Source organism: Oryctolagus cuniculus, chromosome 8, assembly GCF_051225735.1.
Source record: "Oryctolagus cuniculus isolate XC-2025 breed Fujian yellow rabbit chromosome 8, ASM5122573v1, whole genome shotgun sequence".
NCBI lineage: Eukaryota > Metazoa > Chordata > Mammalia > Lagomorpha > Leporidae > Oryctolagus > Oryctolagus cuniculus.
Genome location: NC_142874.1, coordinates 31,209,780 through 31,216,157, shown reverse-complemented (window position 1 = coordinate 31,216,157; position 6,378 = coordinate 31,209,780). Strand labels below are relative to the sequence as shown.

At 54.2% G+C, this 6,378-nt stretch overlaps 1 long non-coding RNA gene across 2 annotated transcripts; it reads right to left on the bottom strand.

The window, feature by feature from the left end:
• Positions 1–2,044: 2,044 nt before the first annotated feature.
• On the bottom strand, positions 2,045–5,026 carry LOC149124958 (uncharacterized). 2 transcript variants are annotated; one of them, XR_016211807.1, is made up of 2 exons: positions 4,880–5,026; positions 2,045–3,726 (listed from the first exon to the last, which is right to left on the bottom strand). It is a non-coding gene; the product is annotated as an uncharacterized LOC149124958 (long non-coding RNA). The 2 variants fall into 2 exon arrangements; XR_016211808.1 differs by lacking the exon at positions 4,880–5,026 and adding an exon at positions 4,358–4,662.
• Between the last annotated feature and the right edge of the window lie 1,352 nt (positions 5,027–6,378).

The window sequence follows — 6,378 nt, the reverse complement described above, 5'->3', positions numbered from 1 at the left end:
CCTCCCTCCTTTTCCCATTGTCCTCTCCTCCCTCTTGCGCCCCATTACCTACCAGGAAAAAAAAAATGACAAACAGGAAGGCCAATTCCAAGTGAGTGCAGCCCCAGCGTGCGTCCTGGCCCGCCTTTGGTCCTGTTATTTTCTCCTGTGTCTGGTTTTGACAGCTCTGATGACATTGATGTTTTCCAAAAGCCTCAATAAAAGGCACTTTAGCTGCAATCATCACCTCCATCTAATTTCCCCAGTCAAATTTTTTTTTTTTTTTTTTTTTTTTTTTGCTTAAATCACACACCAGAACTAAGGCCTGAGCTGTTCTGACGACTTGTCGCCAAATAGGACTTGGCCCGAATGGGCTGTCGTGAAAACCAAGGACAAATGGGGGAAGGGTTGAGTGGGGGGCCGGGGGTGGGGGAAGCATGATGTGGCCTGGAAGTGAAGAGGAGACTGACGGGGTCAACTTGTTCAGTTCTAGAGCAGGTGGCTCTGGTGGTCCGGAGCCCAGGGCAGACAGCAAACATGTCCACGTCCCTGGGGAGAAGGTGGCAGGTGTGGAGCACCCAGCTTGCTGTGGGGGAGGTGTGAACGGGCACCTTCCTCTGCACCGTCACTCTGAGTAGCAGGGCCGTGTCCCTGTAGCTTCACAGTGACCTTGACCATGGCCGAAAGGCACCAAGTGGAACAGCGCATCGGCTGCTTCTCAGATGCATGTCTGTACTGGAGAGCCACGCACACACAGGGACGCATTCGCAGGATAAGGGCCCCCGCTCAGTGAACTTCCACCAGGTCGACTCGCTCGCGTGAGCACCGCCCAGACCGAAGGGCATGAGCATATCAGAAAGCTCGGCCCAGGGCTCCCTCGGGGTCCCCACTCCCCGGGGAGCAGCAGCACGATCATTTCTAAAGCCGCAGAATTCCGTTGTGCCTACTTAGCACTTGTGCCTTTCTGCGTCTCACCCAGGGGGTTCCGGTTGACAACGTCGCTCGTGTCATCGCCGGGTAGTGTTCCACGTGTCACTCTATCGTAAGTATTGGTTCATCTTACTGTTTTTTGTTCTTGTTGTTTTTGACAGGCAGAGTTAGACAGTGAGAGAGAGACAGAGAGAAAGGTCTTCCTTTCGTTGGTTCATCCCCCAAATGGCCACTACGGCCAGAGCACTGCGCGGATCCGAAGCCAGGAGCCAGATGCTTCTCCTGGTCTCCCATGCGGGTGCAGGGGCCCAAGGACCTGGGCCATCCTCCACTGCACTCCTGGGCCACAGCAGAGAGCTGGACTGGAAGAGGGGCAACCGGAACAGAACCAGCGCCCCAACCGGGACTAGAACCAGGGGTGCCGGCTCTGCAGGCAGAGGATTAGCTTAGTGAGCGGCACCGGCCTCATCTTACTGTTAATGCACACTCGAGTCGCTTCTGGTCCATGTCTAAACATTGCATCTGTCTTGGTGCTCAGAGGAGCTCATGTTGGTTGGGGGTCCACACCGAGGGGTGAAACGGCTAATTCGTGGGTCGCATCTGTGTATTCGGCCTTCAGCAGAGTAGGAACATTCCAGCTGCTCCAGGCGTTTCGATTTCGTGGCTTTGGTCAGTGCTGGGCATTTCCATCTGTCAGAAGTGATTGTGAGCAGAGGACAGGGTGTTTTTTTTTTTTTCTTTTTTTTTTAAGTTCTTGTAGTCGAATTGGAGCAATGGTTTTCCACGCCCTTGGTCCTGGTTCAAAATTCCACGTGTGGGGCCGGTGCTGTGGTATAGCAGGTAAAACTGCCACCTGCAGTGCCAGCATCCCACATGGGCTCTGGTTCGAGTCCCGGCTGCTCCACTTCTGATGCAGCTCCCTGTTATGGCCTGGGAAAGCAGTAGAAGATGGCCCTAGTCCTTGGGCCCCTGCACCCAATGGGAGACCTGGAGGAAGCTCCTGGCTCCTGGCTTAGGATCGGCTAAGCTCTGGCAGTTGCAGCCAACTGGAGAGTGAACCAGCAGATGAAAGACCTCTCTCTCTCTCTCTCTCTCTCTCTGTAACTCTGACTTTCAAATAAATAAATGAATCTTATAAAAATAAAATAAAGATCTATTTATTAAAAAAAAATTTCCATGTGAGAATTTAGACATTTCTCTGGTCACTAACATTTTGTACCTTCTTGAGCATTTGAATGTCTCCTGTTAAGGCTTCTGATTTTCTCTGATGGATTGCTTATGCTTCTCGGACCAGTTTCTAGGCGTTCTTTGCTGGATGTTAGAGTCACCGGCCTTGTTGTTTCAGCGTATCCAGCAGAAGGCATGGCATGTCACTCACAGGGCTCCTGCTGGCAAACTCGCCCATCGCTCTCTCTCTCTCCGTTTGTATCTTCAGCCTGATGGCAGGCATTCCTTCCCTCTCCAACCAGCAAAGGCGCCCACTGATGCTTCTTATTGTTGTTCACCTCTGCGTGGCCCGGATGCAGGGCCCCTGCATATCACAACCAGAGGCAACACAGCCATCATCACAGGGGCAGGTCCACCCCGACTCGGAGCTCCAGCTACGGAGCACCCAACACCCCTTCCACGGCCCCAACGCTTCCCCAGGCTGCGAGCTCAACACGCACCCCGGGATGGTTGTGGAGGTGAGAACAGAAGAGGACGGGCCAGAACCCAGGTGGGAAACACCAACAGGAGATCACCTGCTTTGTAAGCAAAAAGGCTGCCGGTCTGGCTGGAAACCAGGGGCCAGACTCTTGCTTCATTGCTGCCTATGGTAATCCGTCCATTTCTGGTTTTGCCCAACATTGTCCTAGGTCCCAAGTCTTAGCTCTTAACGTCTTGGGACCTTGGAAACCCCTCAGTTGCCAGGGTACTTGGTCCCTGTGTCATTCCTCCTAAACAGCTGTGTGTCTTGGGGAAGACTTCCTTTCTCTGGGGTCTAGAAGGCTCCTTGGTAAATTGGATTGGAAGGAGAACAGGGGGTCTAAAGTTTTCTTCCAAACCTCGGACTCCTTTTTCGTTTGGCTCAGGATAGGATGATCACATATGGACACGAGGCAGGTGCAAAAACTTCTAACCAGGGGTGGTGTGTACCCATCTCTGTGCTGGTCTTTCCGGCGTCACGTGGCTACCAAGGGTGAGCGCCACAGTGTGCCAGGCTCAGTGCTCCCTTCATCTTCACAAAATCCCCGGATATAAGCAAAACTGTCACCATTTTCCTTTTTGTCTTTTTTATGCACAAGGAGGCTCACACAGCTCTAAGCACTGGGCCCCCTGTCACACCAGTCAACCAAAGCCTGGCTTCAGCCCCAAGCTGCCTTTTCCCAAAGCCGCTGGGTTTTGCCACAGTGTTAAGCCAACTCGCCTCTGATTACTCTACACCTTGGTGTCATCGCTTGTAAAACGGCGCTCTCACCTTTGCGTCTCACACCTGCCCCGTGGCCCGACGTCTTCCTCCGCACTGTTCCATCTGACAACTCCCTGATGGCGTTCTCACGAGAGCCTTGCAAAATTAAAAAATGGTCTCCAAACACAAGGCCGGTTGTTAATAACGCCTGGAGAAAGCCAAAGCGCGTTCGCGAGGTTTCGACAAGTCGAATGTGGCAGATCCGTGCGCCCACTTCTCTGAAGCGAGCTTTGCAGACCTGATGTTGTCTAAAGAGACTGGCAGCGCATCTCGACTGAGAAAAAAGATCCAGGACGAACGAGAGAGACGGAGTCCAGGGAGCTAGCAGCCGACGTCCAAGTGTCCACATCCGTAAGCCTCAGAACGTTCTGGAAATGCAAAGATAAGGACTTCTAAGCTGTGTTTCCCAAGCTGTTCTCACCTCTCAGATGGCATTAAAATCTACGTCAGACTCCGTCTAGATGTGGGGATTCGATTCCCCAGCCGCCGAGAGGCTAAATCAGAAAGCAAACAGAACACCAGCGACAACAAGAGGTAACGGAATCCCAAGGACGAGGGAGGTGGAGGAAACCAAGCAGAGGAGACCAAATTTCAGCTGGGACGGACCCAGGTCTGAGCTGGGAACCCTCAGAGGGACCTGGGATGCATAGGGCAGGGAGCTGGATTAGGGCCAGGATCGGGAAGCCACGCCTCCCCACCCTAAGTAATCCTATCTGCCCACCTGTCAGTCAAATAACCCCTTTCCCAGGATGTCCCTCCCCGCACCTGGGACCTGGGGCAGGTATCACGTAACCACTCCCTTTCTACCCTCTTAAGAAGCTGCAAATAACTGGGAGGGCCTCTCTCTCTCTCTCTCTCTCTCTCTCTCTCTCTCTCTCTTTCTCCCCGACCTCGTACTTCCTGTTTATAGCCTGAGATGGTCCCCCATCCCTCTGTCCATCCTGGGAGGCCAGCGATGGCCTCTGTCTGTGTCTTGGGGGGAGGGGGAGAGCTGCTCACCAAGCAGCATCAGGATTCAGAGGAACCCGAGCTCTGCTCCCTCCTGCGGAGAAAGCTACTCCCCCAAGCCCTGGCGTGGAGGCAGAAGGCAACTTCCCGGAGATGGCAATGGCGGTGACCAGAGGCCCACTCCCCATCCCTTAGTTCCAAATACAGGTGTTGCCCTTATCCCCCGAGTCTGTGGCAGAGGGAAGGGGCTTCCGGTCCTCTACCCAGAGGCTGCCCGGGGAACCTCGGACCCACGGCTGGGTTTGTGTCGGAAAGCTGTCCCTGGTGCTCCCAGGTGTGGATGCGGGGGGAGTGCTGGGAGGAGTGCACAGCCTGGCCCAGTGGGGTGGGTGCCCCTGAAATAGCAGGTGCTTCGAACAGCACTCCACAGCTGGCTGCAGCCCGGGAGGTGGGGGGCCTGGAGGCAGCTGAGGTCTCGGGTGATTGTTCATTTCATTAGTGCTATGAATCCATCATAATTATTGCAACTCTTTTCCCTGTTCTTCCAGCTGCTTCTCGCCCTGGCCCGAGTACCTGGCGCTCTGCGTCTCCCTGCTCGGTTTCTCTCTTGCCTCTTCCCAGCTCTACCCAGGGCTGCTCAATTAATTTACTTCCAGAAAACAAAACCCACTGTTGGGAGCTTTTGCTCTCTCAGGCCGAAGGCCGATTCCCTGCCGACTTACAACTGCTCCTAACAGCAGCAGGTCAAGAGAAAGTCATTAAGGACAGCTGGCTCTCCCTGCCGGCTCCCGCGGGGCCCCAGTGTGCTATGCAGAGCCGTTCCAAGCAGGTGCAGGCAGCGTGGGGAGGGGGGAGGGGCTCTGCCCAGGAGTGTGCACAAGCCCCAAAATCTGGGCTTCAGATTCCAGAAGAAACCTCGGAGGCCCCTGGGAGACCTCTCCACCCCCACTCCCACAGCCACGTCTCGTTAACCCAAGCTCTGTCTGCAAAGTTGCTGCTGTTGTAACCCATCCCTGGTTGGCTGCTTGCCTGGTTTGTTGGCTGATGGGTTGGAGGCCACGATGCAGTTAGGAACCTTCAGGTTCACGAAGAGCCCACTGTATGTCTTGCCTTCTGAGTGTCAGCGCTTCTACCCTCGCTTGCTTGCTTGCTTGCTTGCTTGCTTTTTCTTTCTTTTTTTTCTCTGCAGCACAAACAAAAGGAGCAAGCTCAGAACACAGGAGCTTGCTCGATGCATCAGCACTTGGTTTGGTCCCTGGGGGTGGGCTGGGGATGGGGAGGTTCCACTGCCCTGCCTGGGATGCAGGAGCTTGTGGGAGGGCTGATTTGGGACATCCCCTGCCACCCCTGCTTCCCTGGAGCCCACCCCACCCACCCCACTCTCTCCAGAGGCGGAGCTCATGGTCATTGCCCTCCCCCACCCCGCTATCCCAGTGCATGGGTGCTTCCCACACTGCTCCCAAGTCACACTCAGCAAATGCACCACCCCCCAACCCCATCCGACCTCTCCCACGCACGGCATCCAGGGGTCTGCTCGCCTTCCCGTCTGCACGCAGGCTTCCTGGGGATGTGCCCTGTGCATTCTTTCTCCCTTTTTCCCCAATATTTTTTAAGATTATTTATTTACTTGAAAGGCATTTACAATGAGAGACAAAGAGAGAGGGAGAGAGAGATGGAGAGAGGGAGGGAGAGAGACAGAGAGAGAGAGCGCGCGCGTCCAAGAGCTCCATCCATGTCTCCCACATGGGTGCAGGGCCCCAAGCACCGGGGCCATCCTCTGCTGCTCTCCCAGGCGCATTGGCAGGGAGCTGGAGGGGAAGTGGAGCAGCCGGGACTCGAACTGGAGCCGTACAAGATGCCAGTGTCACAGGGTGGGGCTTATCCCACTGTGCCACAGCACCAGCCCCCTGCTTCCTTTTTTTAAATTACAGAATAGTGCTATAAAAAATTTGCGGGAAAATTGAATTAAAATTTATATTAGTATAAAGAATTTGAAAGCCATGCATAATTCGGTCATCTTATGCATTTTTCCATACACTTTTTTTTTCTTTTACTTAGAAGGCAGAGAAACA